At 46.5% G+C, this 19,661-nt stretch overlaps 1 protein-coding gene across 6 annotated transcripts in view; it reads left to right on the forward strand.

Annotated features, from left to right (window-relative positions):
• The first annotated feature begins 2,040 nt into the window (after positions 1–2,040).
• Abhd6 (abhydrolase domain containing 6, acylglycerol lipase) overlaps positions 2,041–19,661 on the forward strand; it is a 45,622-nt gene continuing 28,001 nt past the window's right edge. For 2 of the 6 annotated variants that reach the window (XM_075988541.1, XM_075988538.1), the window contains exons 1-2: positions 2,079–2,147; positions 13,481–13,541. The gene's annotated coding sequence lies outside the window, so the exon portion shown is untranslated. Of the gene's footprint in view, positions 2,157–13,480; positions 13,542–19,661 lie in introns of all 6 variants that reach the window. The other 4 variants (XM_075988539.1, XM_075988537.1, XM_075988536.1 and 1 more) reach the window with 4 other exon arrangements.

The following is a 19,661-nucleotide window of genomic DNA, read 5'->3' on the forward strand; positions in this document are numbered from 1 at the left end:
GGCTACAGAAACTTCAGGCCTTTGGAGGCCTGAGACCAAAGGGTATGAATTAAAGGAGGAAAAAGGAGGACTAGCCACCCATTTTTAAGTTTTTGTTTGTTTTTGACTTGTTAGGGGTCAAACCCAAGGTCTCATGCTTCTTCTTCTTCTTTCTCCTCCTCCTCCTTCTCCTTCTTTTTTCCTTCTGAGACTCACTATATACCCCTGGTTGGCCTGGAACTCACATAGATTCACCCGCCTCTGTAGTGATGAGATTAAAGAAACGTGCCACCAAACCTGTCAGGCCTCAGCCTGCGCCACTCTATCACTGACGTGTGTGTGTGTATCTCAACCCCGTGTATAAACTACTGAGGAGGGAAATTTAAGATATCTTAAAAACAACCGCTTTCAAGCACTCACAGTAAAGGCTTCAAGGCTAGGCCTTCTAGGAGGATCTTTGTTCATTGAACTTATTCTTTTATTAACTAAGTCCTGAAATCACCCCTCGGCATCTGTTTGGTAAATGCTCCCAGACTCCAAGGTTGCAGGGCCTACAGTAAGTGGCCACTGAGGAAGCCAGGGTAGCCCATTTGGGTTCTTTGCCTCTCTGGGTCTGTAGTGATGCCATTGTGGACAGGTGGGTTGGAAAGGTTCTAATATTACTGACTTGGTAGGAAGAAAGAAGGCCACAGCAATTTGTCCAGGCCACCAAAAGATGGTGACTTGCCACAGAAGCTGTGGGAACAGTCACCTGAAGTGAGTCAGGTGCAGTTCTTGAGGCCTGAGTGATGAGGCAGCCAGCATCTGGTATGATGAGGATTCAGCCTGAGCCAGGAATCTTGTCCCAGACTTTGGGGTAAGTTCCAGAAGCTGGATAGAAAATCGTTTTGGACAGGAGTGTGCACCAGTGGCTTCGGGGACCTCCACTAGGAAACTCTAGGGTTTCTTGTCCATTCTTAGAAGCTAAGACATGCTCAGCTTAATCCAGATCTGTTTGCTATGGAGCCTGCTGGAACGTGCTAGGGGGCAGCCCTTACAGAGGATATAAGTGGTCCAGAATCCTGAGGGACACTAGTTCCACCCATGCAGATAGAGGCAGACCGAGGGTCTAGGATTCCGTGCCACAGGAAGACTTGTGCTGTGTGAGTGTAGGGCCAGGTCCTTTACTTATCTCTATGTGGCTATTCGGTGCTCAATGCATACTTGTTAAAAGAATGGCTGGGTGTTTTGACTAGAGTTAAACTTGCAGCACAGTGTGAGCCTAAAGGGATTTAGGGAGGGCTTCCTGGAATGACTTTTTTTTTTTTTTTTTTTTTTTGGTGTTTCGAGATAGGGTTTCTTTGTAGCTTTGGAGCCTGGAGCTGGCTCTTGTAGACCAGGCTGGCCTCGAACTCACAGAGATCCGCCTGCCTCTGCCTCCTGAGTGCTGGGCTTAAAGGCATGCGCCACCACCGCCTGGCTCTGAAATGACATCTTAACTGAGACTTTGGAACAGGAAGAGTAGCCAGGCCACACTGTCCTTTGCTTGGTTTTACGAGGTAAGAAACGACAATATACTTTTCGGAAAGTTTTCTAGATGCTAAGCACTAGGGTCTCATCCCTTCATCTCCACCCTATAGTTCAGTAGCCAAGGCTTACTTTGGAATTCCCAGGAGTCTCTAAACTCTCAGGGTCAAGATCCTGTTTGGATCTTTTTGGTGGGTGAAAGGCTCAGAAACGCTAGGCACACAGTAGATGCTCAGTAAACCAAACAGTGCCCGTGAACTTTGGCTTCGCCTGGCAACGTGGCAATATTTGCTCCCTAATGTCCGCCCCTGAGCACTCTTTATGCGAGTTCTTCCTCTGGGAACCCACTAGATGCTCGTGCCTTAGGTTCACGGTTGGTGGAGGCGGGCTTCTGGGGAAGGACTGACCTGCCGGGTTTAATGTATTGAGTTAGGGACACGAATTAGCTCGGGGTAGCGGTTCGGCATACACCAAACAAAACCCGGCTGCTGAGACACAACGCGCGGTTCGAGCTGGATGGGTTTTTCTGTCGGAGGACGCGAGCGTGCGCGTTGCGCCTTTAAGGAGACACGCCAAGCCTATCACTGAGAGCTGGGAGTGCGCAGGTGCGGGGACCTGGGAACGGAGGGCGGTGATCCGGCTGCTGGACCCCGACCTCTGAGGTCTGTCAGGTGAGCGAGGCGGGAAGTTAAGGTGACTGTGGCTGTGCTCTTAGGAGAGGGATGGCAGCCTCCCACGACCTGGCCATCTGCCCCCATTTTCCGAGGCCAGCCCTTCCACCCCAGCATCGCAAGGGTGAATGCAGATGGGTCCGAGATACAAACCTCCCTTCCTGTTCCATTTTCCCGCTTTCTCTTAAGGTGCGGGCGCGGGGGAGGGGGGAGGCCTGAGATGTTCCCCAAGCCGGGTCTCCCCACTGGCTGGCTCGCTGCCTTAAGCTTAGGAATAGAGTGAGGACTGAGTGGGATATGCATCCCATTTCTCTTCCTCCCGATCCCTCATGCTAGCACCAGCCGCGGTGCCTTTCTTCTAGTGCCAAGGTGGATTTGGTCCTCCACCCCACGCACTCCAACCCTGCTACCTTCTCCGCTCTAGAGCAGGGCGACGACTAGCTTTTCTGGTACCAGGGAATCGCGGCACCATTTTTGCGGATTCGGAGTCTCATCGATGGAAACATTTTTAAAGCTCCGGAACCATGTTGTTAAGAGTTTGAGAGAAAACTGGGCAGGCAGGCTGTAAATATCTGTGGCTGGTGGAAGGAGAGAGATGGAGAGGAAAGCCGTGCCCTTTGAGTTAGGGTCAACACGGGCTCAGCAGTGGAAACTCTGCAAGCAACTGTGTGGAGGGGCTTCGAGCATCAGGGAGAGATCTGTTCAGAATGTCGGGGACAAGCATGATTAGCGTTTTGAAATAGAGCTCAGAAAAGTGGGCAGACTGAACAGTGAAGATGTGCTAGCAGCTGCCTCTAGGGAGGGGCTTCTGAGCTCTTATCTTATCTCGCTAAGTGATAATTATTCCTACCCTTACCTACCACGTCTTTAGGTAGGTCGTCCTTGCTGAGAGGCAATCTCCTGGCTAGGTGATTGACAAGCCCAGTTGGCTCAAGTTTTAAAGACCAAGCTTTACCGGGAGGAAATGCTTTGGGGGGGGGGGGGCTCAACAAAGACTACCAGCCTCTAGTTTCCTCCCTTGCATGTGGTACTTGAAATCTTAAAGGAGGGAAATTGTGATGCTTCCTGTTCATTCTTTCTTTCTTTCTTTCGTTTTTGTTTGTTTTATTTTGTTTTGTTTTTTGAGACTGGGTTTCTCTGTGTGCTGCTGACTAGAACTCTCTCCAGAGATCAGGTTGGTTGGCCTTGAACTCACAGATCCCCCCCCCCACGCCCAGCAAACAGGAGCTTCCTTTTCTAAAAAAAAAAAAAAAAAAAAAAAAGTTGCCAGGGAGACAAGAGGTGGAGCCCGAAGCTCATGATGGGAGAGGGAGTTCTTTCTTCAAGCCTGTCTGGCTACCTAACACTCCCAAATGACCTAGTTCCCTGTCAGGTACCTCTCTTGCCATGACCAGACTTCCGTACCTGCCCTAAGATTTTTCTCCTTCCGCGAACATCAAATCTCCTTTGGCCTTCTGATGCTTTTGCATGCCCCAATTCCCTCTCCCTTTGGAGGAGCCGGGAAGCTGGTGGTCTAACAACAGCCAGAGAAGAATTTAGCATCCCTGCTGGCAGGGACTGGGGCTTTCTGGTTGCCTTAGAGATGCAGATAATGCTAGCTGCTGGGCTAAGCACACGTGATTTACTCCCACACCCACAGACCTGTGGGGAGGCCACATCAACCTAGTGGGGTTGGGGAGGAGGATCAAACGGCTGTGTGTGCAGGGGATATTTTGAGCCTTTTTTTTTTTTTTTTTTTTTTTTTTTAGGTCCCAGGCTCTAGGTGTTTAAGAAAAGTAAGAGGAGAGCCCTGCTCTAGCTGGGACCTTGAAGACAACCTTTGCTTGACTCCCTGCTCAGGCGTCCCTCATGGCTGGCTGCCACCAGCTGCTATTAAATACCGAATGTAACTGTAGTAGCTGACAAAGTAAGCAAGTACTCAGTGCCTGATTCTGTCCTAGCCACTGAGAAGCATTACCCGTAGTACTGTCTTTGATTGCCCCACAAGGTGGGTGCCCTGTTGATGCGGTTCTTAGGGGGGGTGATGTGAGACTCCCAGAAATGGCACCTTCCTGAGACACACCAACTTTGACCTCAGAAGTTCTTAGAGTCACTGATTTTTTTTAAACCCAGTTTTAACAACTTTTTTTTTTTTAATTATATGTATGGGTGTTACATTTGGATGTCTGTCTCTGTACTGTGTGCATGCCTGGTACCTGTGGAGGTCAGAAGAGGATATAAAATCCCCTGGGGCTGGGGTTACAGATGTTTGTGAGAAGCCATGTGGGTGCTGGGAATTGGACCGGGTTCTGTGCAAGAGCAGCCAGTACTCTTAACTGCTGAGCCATCTGTCCTGCCTCCATGACTAACTTCTTATGAATGCTTTTCTGATAGAGGGAATAGAAATGTGGCACCTGTGTTTTTGGTACCAGTTTATTTTTCTAAAGTTGGGCTTTGTGGGCTGCGGATGAGGGAGATACTGTGTTAGAGCACTTGTTTGGAATGTGATAGGCGCTGGGTTTAATCCCTGACATAGCTAAATAAGTAAATTAAGTTACTCTGATCACCAGGGAGTTTTTTTATTTTTTAAGATTTATTTATTTATTATGTATTCAGTGTTCTGCCTGCATCTCTGCAGGCCAGAAGAGGGCACCAAGTCTCATTACAGATGGTTGTGAACCACCATGTGGTTGCTGGGAACTGAACTCAGGACCTTTGGAAAATCAGGCAAAGCTCTTAACCACTGAGCCATCTCTCCAGCCCCCATGAGGGAGTTTTTAGTGCTCTCCAGGATTCATTCATTCATTCATTCTCTCTCTCTCTCTCTCTCTCTCTCTCTCTCTCTCTCTCTCTCTCTCTCCCTCTCCCTCTCCCCTCTCCCTCTCTCCCTCCCTTCCTCCCTCCCTTCCACTTCCCTCCTCCCCCACTGTGTAAGCCAACAGGTAGATTGGTTTGTAAAGAAATTGTGGGCCCATGGTTTCTGAACCCTGTAACACTGAACCCCCCACTGTAGCACAGATGGATTGCAGGGAGAAAGGCTTATGTTATATGGCAGCATATTTTCTTTTGCACTGGGCCTACATCTCTGCTCTACTTGCTCTGTGGCCTTGGCCGGTTACCTACTCTGTAAGCTTCGGCTTAGAAACTGTTCCTACATGAGAGGAAAGCAGTGATCCTTTGAGAAAGTGATCCGCAGAGCCCAGAGTGTGGACCACCAGTACTGGGAAGAGCCATGATCACTGACCACTACCTTGAATTACAGAAGCTATATTTAATTACAAATAACCAACTCACACCCTCTACTTGAAAGTGAGTTTGGGCCAAGCAGAATAAACATTTTTTTTTTTAACTCAGAAAGGCTTCTGAAGGTTTTGTCAGCTCTAACCCATTTTCTGCCTTTGCACTAAGAGAGCAAATTAGCCCTCCCTTTCTTGAGCTTTAAAACTGATGGGCTGTGAGCTCCGTGGGATTTGTATAGGGAGAGTGGATGTGGCCAAACCGTTTGTGCAGCTGAAGTACTTACGCAATTTTTTGCAAGGAGGAAAACCTGTCTTAGAGATGGTCTTGGTTCATAGATTGTTTGGCTGATACAGGCCTGTCCTGAGGGAATATGGATCACCTCTGGGTTTGGGAGGAAAAAATGATGAGTGTTTTATCCTGGGAGACTGAGGAGCAGCTGAGAGAATACTCTTTACCAGCTTGTTCCTGGTTATTTTGGTGACCAGATCAGTTATTGTGTTCTGATTTCAAAAAGAAGGGCAGAGACCCCTTTAAAAGTCTTTGCGAGCTGGGTGTGGTAGTGCAGACCTTTAATCCCAGCACTCAGAAGGCAAGGCAGGCAGATCTCTAAGTTCAAGGCCAGCCTGGGCTACAGTGAGTTCTAGGACAGCTAAGGCTACACAGAAACCGTCTCAAAAAACAAAAATGAAAAACAAAAGAATTAAGTTTGCAGTATACCAAGAAGCCAGGTCTTCACGTTGTTTGTTTTTGCAGGGGGAGGGGTACTGGTATGGATGCTGAACCTAAGGTCTTGTACACGTTAGGTAGATGCCCACCCTTTAAAAAATGTTAGAAATTATTGCATGTTTATTTGTGCATATCTGTACACGCACAGCACAGCACACAAGTGAGGACAACTTTCAAGAGTTGGTCCCAGGAATTGAGCTCCGGTTGTCAAAGTTTGGTGTCAGTTCTGATAGATACTGAACTATCTCTCCGGAACACAGAACACCCCCCCCACACACACACACACACTACCACATGTTACTATTTTAAAAACTGGTTTAAGCGTGTTTCAGATATGGCCAACAGCTGTGTGAGGCGGGCCTTCATGGGCAGTCCCAAGGGGCAGCACTGCGTAAACTTGATAAGAACTCGAGAAAGCTGCCTGCTGGTGGCCGTACTTTTCTTTCTGCTAAACTGTCTACAGACCAAGAAACGGGGGTGCACAGAGGACGTGTCACAGTGAGGAAGGAGCATCAGAAATCTTCTCACACTTGTTCTGGCTGCACCACTGGCTTTTTCCACTGCCATGGGGGTGGGGTTGGCAGAAGAAGTGTTAGCTGCATTCTGTGTACACTTAGAGCCGCTGGTGGGGAGGGCTCCCCTGTAGCTCAGGGGTAAACTTCTTGCCTGGCTTTTGAACTTGCTTAGTATTTAGATTATCTACCCTAGGGGAAAAAGGCTCTAGGACACTTAGATCCATTTTGTGCAGGAAATGTTACATTTGCTTAGCATGCTCGAAGCCCTGGGCTCCATCCCAGCACCACAGAAACTAGGCGTGGTGGTGTGTGCCTGTAATCCCAGCTTTGGTGAAGCAGTGAAGGCCATCCTTGGCTGCATAGCAAGCTTGAGGCCGGTCTGAGTTCTATGGCACCACCAACCAGCCAAGCAGCAAGGGTTTTAAAAACAGTACTGTGCCAACACTCCACTCCTGAGCCAACTGAATCAGAGGGATTCTGACATGGAACCAGGCTTTAAGAGTCTGCAAACTGGGTTTGGAACCCTTGACAATGGAAGACATTATTTCTGGGTAATTTTTGTACATAATTCCAAATTCCTCACTGAGTTTCCATGGTGATGGGATAGGGATAGAAGTCTCAGCCAGGGTAACTTTGCCCCCCCTGGAGTTGACAAGTTTGTTTTGTTTTGAGACCTTTCTGCTTATCACAGCTTGTGAAGAGCTTGAGCAGGTGAAGGCCAGGGATGCTGAAGGCAGGACAGCCAACATTGCTCATCTGGCCCCCATTGCCACTTACTAAGAATCCTGACATGGGCTTGCTTCTCATGACATGAAAGCGCTTCTTGCTGTTGAGTGTAACTGTCTCTTCCCAGAAGAGCGCGGTGCTGTCGATGGCCCTGTGCGTCAGGTAGTTGTCGCTGCTATGGCTGCGGTGGGCTTGCCTGGCCCGGTGGCCTCTGCAGTACCAAAGCGGAGCACCCAGTCCTGGAAGGGGTGAACCAAGGTCCCTAACTGCTGCAGGTTGGGATCCTCCTCTTGTGAAGTAATTGGCTAGAATAGCAGCAGCTTTTGCCTGGGAGTTTTCCAGAAGCCTTGGCTGTTGGCCAGGGAGGTTTGCTTTGTCATGTACCCAGGTTAGGAGTCCAGGGCTGCACACTTGAGGACAGGACACTAAGCTAAACCTGAGTGTGTAGAGTGTAGCACAGACCCCTTTATATAGCGTAAGCAGTTGGACAGTCCCTGAGCAGGGCAGGACGTGGCAGGGGTAAAGGTGTGGTGTGTGGCAGGGCTGTCTGACTACTGGGCCAGCAGGCTGGTCTTCCCTGCTGTGCAGAGGGACTTCCAGTATGTGCCAGTCACTCCTTTGAACCTTCGCTGACATCATGTCATCTCCACACTAAAGTTCTGAAGAGAATCTGTTCAAAGCCCAGTGGCTGGTTAGTAGCAGAGCAGAGATTTGAACCCAGGATACTGAAGCACAAACCTGAACCTTTGAGGAGCACATGCAGACAGGGGGTACAGTGTTGATGGGCATAACCCATGGGTGAGCCAGGGCTTAAAACAGAAGACCAAGTGTGCCAAAGCCCTGGAGACGTGGAAGGATCTGGTGTGTCCACGGCTTGTGGAATAGTCTGTGAAGGTGGCGGACAGGTGGTGAGGGATTGAAAAGAATGACTCCTGAGAGATGAGCCTTGCACCTGGTGCTGAAGGCCCTTGCGAACCGAGGAGCAGAGGAAAAGAAAGTGTGACCCTCTGGGTCTCAGCTGCCCCACTGATCTGCAACCTCTAGCAAAGGTTCTGACAGTAATGTTCATTGTGTTGGTAGTCATGGGATGGAGGGAGGGTATAGCCTGTGTTGACACTGCTATGCAGCCTTATGGCCCCGTGGCTCCTCCATGAGAGACAGTCTGGTGGCTGCAGGGACTTCTTTCTTCTGCGTCTGAGAGTGGGCTGTGTTTTGACTTTGTGGTGTACTGTTTGGAATTTACCAGGTGTCTGCCAAGGGCACGGCACAGTGGGTCTTAAGTGTTTATGATAAGTCAAAGGCCATGATCTGGTTCATTTAGAAGTTTTGGGGGGAGGGAGAATGAGTGAGGTGAACTGGGGGCACAGGGGAAACCCTAGCTGAGGATCTAACTTCCTTGTTCTACCAAGAGCCACAAAGGAGATTTAACAGCGTCCTACCGTAGGGAGAGAGGCCAGTGGAGAAGAGAAAGCCAGAATGGCGCTGTCCTCAGTGGGAGTTGGTCTCATATCTCAGTCAACCAAAGGGTCCAACCTGGAGATGGGAGGTAGAAGTTCTCATGCCAAGAAAATCCTCATTAATGGATTCATGAACAGGCAATACGACAGCCCATTCTGTCACATCCCCTGCTGTTTTCCACGCTGGTGGACAGGCAAGCCCCAGGAGCCCCCGTGATTTGTTCTGTGTCTTCCCTGGCATAGATTTTTGTAAGTGTTAGATAGACAGGGGACTGTACAATCACCACTCTTAGCAGAGAGGCAGGATTTCATGAAATCAAAACAGATGATGCTTGCGAGCCTCCTGGCTGATGTGTTGAGACAGCGGCAGAATGGGATATTTTTAGATGTGTCAACAGTTCAAGGCAAGGGACAGGCACCCCTGCAGGGGATAGAGACAGGAACATTAGAGGGTTGAGGGACCCTTGAGAAATGAGACTGAGATACTTTTGGAAAAAAAAAAAAGCCTCTTGGTAACACCATGGTAACCAGACCCTTCATGCTACTAACAGTCTATGGTACTTTATTCTTTTTTCTAGGAATTAACACAGGGTTGTCATTAAAACAATTTGGGGGGTGGTTTCAAGACAGAGTTTCTCTGTGTAGCCTTGACTATCTTGGAACTCACTCTGTAAACCAGGCTGGCCTTGAACTCACAGAGATCCGCCTGCCTCTGCCTTTCAAGTGCTGGGATTAAAGGTGTGTGTCACCACCGCCCGGCTCTAAAACACAAATTTTATTTAGTGTTTGTTACTCCTTTTGTGTCTGTGTTTAAGACAGGATATCAAGTATCCCAGGTTGGCCTCAAACTTACTAAGTAGCTGAAGATGACTTTGGTCTTCCTAACCCTCTAGGCTGTGGTTGCCGAATGTACCATCTTTCCGACTTTACACAGTGCCGGGGATGGAACCTAGAGCTTTGTGCATGCTGAGCTACATCCTAGACCCTTGCTTAAATAAACACTTTAAGTTTACTACCGGAGAGTGTACGAGTGCCCAGCAGCAAACTTGTGTTTGTCGCATCTTAGTTTTTTTTTTTTTAAATTAGTATACAAAGTAACAGAGTTCTTCAGCATTTTCAAGCATACTTTGTTTTGGTTGTTTGCCCTTTCTCTCTCTTATCTCCCTCTCCCTCCTGGCTTGTTATATTGCATGTGTTCTGTTACTCTGTTTACTGCCCTTTTTTCCTCCCTCATGGTCACCTTTGTCATTTCATAACTCGTTCCCTAATAGTTACACATATAAAAGAACTAGAACCTAGGATCTGCATATGAGAAAGGCTGTGTGGCCTTTGGTCTTTGTCTTTCTGAACCTAGTTCTTAATGTAGTGTTTTCCAGTGCTATCTACCAACTACAAAATTTTAAGTGTGGTTCGGTCTTGTGTATTCTTTCTTTCTTTCTTTCTTTCTTTCTTTCTTTCTTTCTTTCTTTCTTCTTCTTCTTCTTCTTCTTCTTCTTCTTCTTCTTCTTCTTCTTCTTCTTCTTCTTCTTTTTGTTCTTCTTGTTCTTCTTGTTCTTCTTCTTCTGTCTTCTTTTCCTGCTCCTTCTCCTTTTCCTTCGCCTTCTTCCTCTCCTACCCCTCTTTTTGATAAGAATCTCTTCTTGTAGCCCAGACTGTCCTTCAACATGATCCTCCTGCCTCAGCCTCCTGAATGCTGTAGGGTTCCTGGCAAGCACCACAAGGTCTAGTTTTTATGTTGTGCTTTTGTGTGTGTGTGTGTGTGTGTGTTTATTACATTACTAAGACTTCCTCTGGGTAGGAGATTTTGGCTAGAAAGAGGGTAGACTAGAGTTTGTGCCCTCCAAACCTTGCCACTGTTTATTTTGACAGGGCTCTTCTCTGTGAAGTCGACTTTGTTCCTACAATCAGAAATACTTTTGACTGGCCGTACCCCCTTTGCTGAAGACAAACCTCTTTAAACTCCCAGCTCTTTGAGAGCAAGTTTGGGCAATAGGAGAATGTTTCAGATGCTCAGTTTCCATTCTAGGTCTCTGTCATAGCACACATGGGGCTACTTTGATTCCCTTTTAGTCCAGCAGAAAATGCTTGCCAATATGATGCTCTCTCTGGCACTCTTCCTTGAGGGAGGATGAAAGCTTGTAGTGAGATCCCCAGACCCTGGAGCTCAGGTACCATATGAGGAGCTGGTCAAGTGGTATTAGACTTCTGTTTTAGACAGATGGAGAGACTGGTTTGGATTTCAGTGTTTTTGTCTTATTTCAAACATGATTTCTAGAAGGTGGTTATCTTGGATCATCACAGCTCATATCTTGGTTCAAGAGTCCGATGTTTCTCACGAACTGGGCCTTGCCAGGACATGAACTTTGTCTTCTTAGACAGTAAAAGTTTTGAAAACTGTGCCACAGATGCACAAGCCCCCTTCTAGCTAAGTTCCTGGTTGTTCTGTCTAATTGATCCTGTCCCTGTTAGTCGGATCTCCAGGATTAGGTGGTAAGACTTTCTGTTCCTCCCTGGTCCTCTGCCCATGGGCACAGCCCAGCAGACTGAGCTGTCTTGTCCACGGTGTTACTAGAGTGACAGAATTGGGGGAGCAGCTGTGTCTCGACCACTTCTTGAACAAGAACCCCCAGGGAAAACAGTCACTGGTGTTTTGTGAACTTTCTCATCAGCCCTTTCTGAACCACAAAGGAGATAGGAAGTCATAGCTTAACCTTGGATGTGTGGTTACAGGTTGGAAAGACCTTATCAGTGTCTATCTCGGAGTACTGGGCCTCGAGTTAAAGACTAAAGTTCCCGCTGGTGTGTACTTAACCTCTGCACTGTTACATAGGTCAGGAGGTGTGCCTCCCCCCGAATATTATCTTAATGTAGGCATTCTGATTATGATTATGTGTGCCTAATGTACGGAGATAGATTTTCATCCTAACACTACTTGAATTTCTATTTCTTCATCTCTACTCCCAACCTTCCAGTTTCTCTTCCCAGACCCAGCCATTATTTCCAGGACCATTTTATACATATACAAGCATATGATATATGTTTCTCCTTCTCTCTTCAATTTAGAAGTCTTATTTTATCTACTGTCTGTTTTGATTTTGCTTGTTTACTTATTTTTTTAAGACTGAGTTGCTATACAGCTCATACTAGCCTTGAACTCCCGATCCTCCCACTTCAGTTTTCTTGCTTTCTTTCTTGCTTTCTTTTATTTTCCCCCCAAGACAGGGTCTCTTTACGGAGCCCTGACCATCCTATAACTTGATCTATAGAGCAGACTGGCCTTGAACTTAGAGATCTGCTTGCCTCTGCCTCCCAAGTGCTGGGATTAAAGTCATGTACCACAGCTGTTCAGCTGTAGTCTTTTAAAAAGCTATGACAGTGTTTACTCACCAGATCCCATGAAAAAGGGGGCATATGAGTTGCTTCCAGTCTTTCGTTATAGTATGTTGTAATAAATAACCTCGTATCAAGATTTTATATATATTCAATAGAAAATAAGGGTGAACTCCTAAAAGAAAAAGGGCATTGTTAGGTCAAGGGAAGGGACACATTACATTGCCACAGGTTTTGACAAGTTGCTCTCCATGGAGTTTGTTGATGAGTGTGCAAACTGCTCCAGGATGTGAGAGCATCTGTTTCTACACATCCTCACTGCATAGTCCGTGGCTTCTTAGGTTTTTACTGTTTTTGCTGGTGATGAGTGAGAACCTTAACCCAAGGATTTAGTCTTGTTGTAAATGAAACTGAGCATCTTTTCGTGGGTTTAAGGGCTGTTGCTATTTTCTTCCTGGGGCGTCACCCAGGTCACTTACCCACTTACTTGTTCTTGGTCTATGGGGACTTTTTATGCTCTAAGGAAGTTGTCTGTTATGTGATATCTGTTGGCAAGTTTTGATTTTGTTTATGAAATCTCTTTCCGAGTGGACTTCAAAAGCAATTTTAGGCAGTCAACTTATTATTCTCGTAATACTGATATAATTTATTCTTTAGTGAAGTGTTTTCTTATGGCCTCTGTGGTTTATGTGTCTTAGAGTGACCTTCCCCGTGGAGACGTTTTCAAATTGTGATTTCTTCTAGACCTTTCTTGATTCTCTGTTTTTCATGTTTAACGCTAACTTGCCTGGAATACTTTTGGGTCAAGTGGCCTAACTTTCCTGTCCCATCTCCTCGCACTTTGCTGTGAAGTTTTTGCCAGCCCCCTTCTGTCCTTCTAGCCCAGTTTTTGAGCATTTAGCAGCCGTGCTCACTGGCTACTCCTGTAGCAGGACTTCCTTCCTTTACCCACTAGTTAATTTTCTTTTTTTATTTCTTCCCAAATATAGCATTTAGCTAAGCCCTCGTTCAGATGAGGAACAAGAATCTCGATCTTTATTTGAAGGTCTTTGTTAAGCTTTGTGCCCCAAGCCTGCCTGCTTGTATCTGTTTGACCTCTCCTGCTGGTGACAATCAGTCCATCTTGACCTCTCACCCGCTTTCATCTTAGACCTTTTAGCCCTACCCTCTGTGCACTTTGGCCTACTAATTGGGGAGGTGGCTTGAGCTAGAGGCGGACAATAAAGCTGCAGGAAATGCGCATTTTCCACGTGCTGAGAGCCCTCTGCTCCACCACAGCCAGATTTGGCTGGCTACCAACACATTCCTTATATGATTTAATGCTTTGTCATTTTATTTCTTGTGATTACAGAATTTCATTTTCAACTCCTGCCAAAGCCAGTAACGTTGGGAAAGCGTCTGCTCCTTAAAGAGTAAGTGTGCTTTTTTAATATATTAGATTATCTAAAACAGGAGCAGGCTTTCCTGAGGCTGGGCTGCTCTGAAGTCCTGTCCCAGGCCAGCCGTGCTGAGTAGGCTCTAGGTCAGTGTATGGGGCAAGGATTGTTATGGTAAAGGTAGATGGGAAGGGATTAGTACTTGGGGCAAGGATTGTTATGGTAAAGGTAAAATGCTGCAGGTTCCCCAAGGGGCAAAGCAGCAGAAATGCTGTAGGTATCCAAGCAAAGGCAGTGGGCAGCAGGCCATGAGATCATGCCGCAGGTTCCCATGTAGCAGCAAGCAGCAGGCAGTGGGTACCGAGACCATGGCAGGCCATGAAGGCAGCCAGGTCCCAGTCAGAGAGCCCCCGAGTGGCTTGCCTGCAGGCCACAAGGGGCAGTGAGTCCCAAGCAGGGAGCCGCGTGGGGTGAGAGATTGAGATGGTTAGACATGCCCATGCTGCAGGTCTCCAAAGGCATCATGGTCCTAGGGAGCCACACGGAGGGTGAGAGACAGAGACATGGATGGGCCAGCCATGCAGAGTGAAGTTGGATATTTATTTAGTGGGTTATGGTAGGGAAGGGGAAAGGGGGAAGAGCAGAGAGAGAGAGAGAGAGAGAGAGAGAGAGAAACAGAGAAGGAGAGAAGTGGGGAGAAGGGAGAGACAGAAGCTGCCTCTGAGGGGGGGTGGAAGGAAGGGAGAGAGAGAGAAAAACAGAGGAGAGAAGTGGGGAGAAAGGAGAGACAGAAGCTGCCTCTGAGGGGGGGAGGGGGTGGTGGAAGGAAGGGGCTCAGGCTAGAAGCTGAAGATCAGCAGATCAGCTTGCCTAGGCAGACGTGGGAGGGAGTAGGTGTGGCTTGTCTTTTAAAGGGACAGGACAGACCATCACAAGGATCTTCATAACTCCAGTATACAGTCCAAAAGTCTGCACCGTTTTGAAAGACCATCAAGGAGCAGGGCTCTGAGGAATGACAAGGCAAGGCCACAGAGGAATGACAGTATTCTGCTGGGAAATGCATCACTGGAAGCAGTCCTAGAGGCAGGGAAGAGTGAGTTTATCCGTTAGCTATAGGGTAGCAGTAATATGTTCAGGAGTGAGGCAGGAAGTTAGTTGGTTGGGGTGTAAGAAGACATGGGATGAGTTAGCACTGGGAAGTTGAACTGGGACCATATGGGTGGTTTTTATTCCATCTGGTGGGTGTTTGATCAGCTCAGCCCAGTTCTTGTCTTGAACTGAGTCCTCCAGGAGCTGGTGTTGGAAGGATGGTTGATGTGTTAGGACAGCATTTACAGAAAGGGAGCCAGGAGAAACAAGGGCCTGGTTCCAAGGGAGCACGTCTGACTGATTGACAGTTCTGTGTCTGATGTGGATTGCTCTTCCACTAAATACTAAACCAAACTGACCTAATTGATTGCTTACAAGGGGCCATCTCAGTGTGACTCCCAGTGCTGTGTGGTCCTGTGTGGGTGTGACTTCCAATGCCATGTGGTCCTGTGTGGGTGTGACTCCCAGTGTTGTGCAGTCCTGTGTGGGTCAGTGCCGTGTGGTCCTGTGTGGGTGTGACTTCCAGTGCTGTGTGGTCCTGTTTGGGTGTGATTCCCAGTGCCATGCGGTCCTGTGTGGGTGTAACTCCCTGTGCTGTGTGGGTGTGACTCCCGGTGCTGTGTGGTCCTGTGTGGGTGTGACTCCCTGTGCTGTGTGGTCCTGTGTGGGTGTGACTCCCAGTGCCTTGTGGTCCTGTGTGGGTGTGACTCCCGGTGCTTTGCGGTCCTGTGTGGGTGTGACTCCCGGTGCTGTGCGGTCTTGTGTGGGTGTGACTCCCGGTGCTGTGTGGTTCTGTGTGGGTGTGACTCCCTGTGCTGTGCGGTCCTGTGTGGGTGTGACTCCCAGTGCCTTGTGGTCCTGTGTGGGTGTGACTCCCTGCGCTGTGTGGTCCTGTGTGGGTGTAACTCCCTGTGCTGTGTGGGTGTGACTCCCAGTGCTGTGCGGTCCCATATCGGTATTCCTCTCTACATGTGGCTATTGAGTGCTTGAAAGGCAGCTGTTGTAATTAAGAAGTGAACTTTGGATTTTACTAAATTAGTCAATTATTTAAATTTATGGTACTGAACATTGACTTTAGGGATTCATATGTGCTAGGCAAGCACTCTGTCGCAGAACTGTATCTCCAGAGGTTACTTAGGTTAAACATCAGTTGTTAGACTTAGACAGTTGACCCGAGTGCCAGTATCTTTCACCAATATGCACCTGGTGTATTGAACAAGTGAGAAGAGTGGAAGTTATGTAGAATTGAGGAGGCTACACGGATGAAGGAACTGTCAGTAAAAGTCAATGACTCAGAAGAAACAGGAAGAAATATGTTTGAGGCATCGTAGGACCTTAGTGTCCTAGGTGGTCAGGCAGGCAGTAGAAAAATCTAGAAGGAAATCCTGTCATGTACCTTGGTATTTCTAATTCGTGGAGGTGAGGGAAGAGTCAGGGGAGCATTACGAGAATAACGGGGGGGGGGGGTCACGTAAAATGCCTCTCCAGTTATCCGGGGAACAATTGAGGAGAGCACACTGGGGTACCCCAGCCGGGCATGCTCAGCCATGGCTCACTTCAACAGCAAAGCTGTTGAAGCCTCAAGTTACAGAACAGGAATGCGCTGAACCACAGTTGAGGAGATAAGATGACCACAAAGAAAGTGGAGGAGAGCAACCAGGGCTGTTTAACTGTTGATCTTCAGTGATAGTTTTGAAGAATCAGATTCTTTTCAGGAACTAGTTCAGAAACATGGCACTTTTCTTTCTCTATATTTCTTTCTTTATAGTGTTTTAGTCACCAGCACCACCATTACCATCCCCGCCCCCAAGCCTTCCGAATTCGACCTATTCTACCACTGACCCATGTCCCCATGTCCAGCAAAACAAAACCCACCAAATTTATTTTGAGAAAAGATCTTGCTAAGCTGCCCAGACTGGCCTGGAATTTGCTACTTCAACTAGTGATCCTCCCTTCTTGCCTCCCAAGGAGCTGGAATTACAGGTCTGTGCCATGAGACATAGCTAAAATTAATATTTTTCAGGGCTAGAGAGATGGCTCAGTGCTTAAGAGTACTTATTGCTCTTGCAGAAGACCCAGGTTCAGTTCCCTGTACCCACGTGGTGACTCAAAGCCATCTGTAGCTCAAATTTCAGGGAATCTAACCCCCTTTTCTGGCCTCGGTAAGCACTGCATCCATGTGGTACACAAGCATGCAAAATGCCCATACACACAAAATAAAAATAACTATTTTTCTAGTGCTAAACTTTATAGGGATAGTTTTTTAAAAAATATTTATTTAGGGGGCTGGAGAGATGGCTCAGCGGTTAAGAGCATTGCCTGCTCTTCAAAAGGTCCTGAGTTCAATTCCCAGGAACCACATGGTGGCTCATAACCATCTGTAATGAGGTCTGGTGCCCTCTTCTGGCCTGCAGGCATGCATACAGACATAATATTGTATACATAATAAATAAATATTAAAAAAATATTTATTTATTATGTATACAATATTCAGTATGTGGATGCCTACAGTCAGGAAGAGGGCACCAGACCCCATTACAGATGGTTGTGAGCCACCATGTGGTTGCTGGGAACCAAACTCAGGACCTTTGGAAGAGCAGGCAATGCTCTTAACCTCTGAGCCATCTCTCCAGCCCCTATGGGGATAATTTTTATGTTGTATAACTACAGAAACAAAAACAGCGTGTTGCAGAAGGGAGCCGCTTGTTCGTCCTAGCCACCTGTTGACTGAGGTTTTCTGTCCTGCCCGTTTCCTGCAATCATTAAGTCCCAAAGAAATCACACAGAGGTCTACATTAGTTAAAAACTGATTGGCCCATTAGCTCAGGCTTCTTATTAACTCATAACTTATATTAGCCCATTACTCTAATAATTGTTAGCCACATGGCTCGGTACCATTTTTAGTGAAGCAGTCATGTCTTGCTTCTATGAATGAATCAGGACTGCAGAGGAATGGGCTTCCTTCTTCCCAGAATTCTCCTGTTCTCATTGACCCACCTCTACTTCCTGTCTGGTTGTCCTGCTTATACTTCCTACCTGGCTACTGTCCAGTCAGCGTTTATTTAAAATATAATTGACAGAATATAGATATTTGTCTCATACCAGCTGCCCAGAACCAAAATAACCACACAGAAACTATATTAATTAAAACACTGGTTGGCCCATTAGCTCTAGCTTCTTTTTTTATATATACATTTTTTATTGATATTTACTTAGCTCTACATTTTTCTCTGCTCCCCTCCCTGCCTCTCACCTTCCCCCTTCAACCTTCCCCCAAGGTCCCCATGCTCCCAATTTACTCAGGAAATCTTGTCTTTTTATACTTTCTACTTCACATGTAGATTAGATCTATGTAAGTCTCTCTTAGTGTCCTCATTGTTGTCTAAATTCTCTGGGATTGTGGTTTGTAGGCTGGCTTTCTTTGTTTTATGTTTAAAAACCACCTATGAGTGAGTACATGTGATAATTGTCTTTCTGAGTCTGGGTTACCTCACTCAAAATAATGTTTTCTAGCTCCATCCATTTTCCTGCAAAATTCAAGCTGTTGTTATTTTTTTTTCTGCTGTGTAGTACTCTAATGTGTAAATGTACCACATTTTTCTTATCCGTTCTTCAGCTGAGGGGTATTTAGGTTGTTTCCAGGTTCTGGCTATGACAAACAAAGCTGCTATGAACATAGTTGAGCACATGTCCTTGTGGCACGATTGAACATCTTTTGGATATAGACCCAAAAGTGGTATTACTGGGTCTTGAGGAAGGTTGTTTCATAACTTTCTAAGAAATTGTCACACTGACATTCAAAGGGGTTGTACCAGCTTGCATTCCCATCAGCAATGCAGAGTGTTCCCTTTTCCCCAAAACCTCTCCAGCATAAGTTGTCATCAGTGTTTTTGATCTTGGCCATTCTTACAGGTAAAAGATGGAATCTCAGAGTTGTTTTGATTTGCATTTCTCTGATGACTAAGGATATCGAACATTTCCTTAAGTGTCTTTCAGCCATTTTAGATTCCTCTGTTGAGAGTTCTCTGTTTAGTTCTGTACTCTGGTTTTTTTTTGTTTTTGGTTTTTCAAGACAGGGGTTCTCTGTGGTTTTGGAGCCTGTCCTGGAACTAGCTCTTGTAGACCAGGTTGGTCTCAAACTCACAGAGATCCGCATGCCTCTGCCTCCCGAGTGCTGGGATTAAAGGCGTGCGCCACCACCGCCCGGCTGTTTTTTTTTTTTATTATTTGATTATGTGATCTTTTGGTGTCCAATTTTTTGAGTTCTTTATATATTTTGGAGATCAGACCTCTATCTGATGTGGGGTTAGTGAAGATCTTTTCCCATTGTATAGACTTGTTGACTGTGTCCTTTGCTTTACAAAAGCTTTTCAGTTTCAGGAAGTCCCATTTATTCATTGTTTCTTTCAGTGTCTATGCTGCTAGGGTTATATTTAGTAAGTGGTTCCCTGTGCCAATGTGTTAAACTGTACTTCCCACTTTCTCTTCTATAAGGTTCAGTGTAGCTGGCTTTATATTGAGGTCTTTGATCCATTTGGACTTGAGTTTTGTGCATGGTGATAGATATGGGTTTATTTTCATTCTTCTACATGTTGATATCCAGTTATGCCAACACCGCTTGTTAAATATGCTTTCTTTTTTCCATTTGATATTTTTTGCTTCTTTATCAAAGATCAGGTGTTCGAAGATGTGTGGATTGACATCGGGTCTTCTATTTGGTTCCATTGGTCCTCCTGTCTGTTCTTATGCCAATACCAGCTGTTTTCAGTATTGTAGCTCTGTAGTAGAGTTTGAAGTCAGGGATTGTGATGCCTCCAGAAGTTCTTTTATTGTACAGGATTGTTTTGGCTATCCTGAGTTTTTTGCTTTTCCATATGAAGTTGAATACTGTTGAGGTCTTTGAAGAATTTTGCTGGGATTTTGATGGGCATTGCATTGAATTTGTAGCTTTAGCTTCTTATTGGCTAACTCTTATATTAATTTAACCCATTTCTATTAGTCTGTATATCGCCAAGTGGCAGTGGCTTACCGACAAAGATTTGGCATGTCTAACTCTGGCAGCTCCAT

This window comes from Microtus pennsylvanicus, chromosome 10 (genome assembly GCF_037038515.1).
Source record: "Microtus pennsylvanicus isolate mMicPen1 chromosome 10, mMicPen1.hap1, whole genome shotgun sequence".
Classification (NCBI taxonomy): Eukaryota; Metazoa; Chordata; class Mammalia; order Rodentia; family Cricetidae; genus Microtus; species Microtus pennsylvanicus.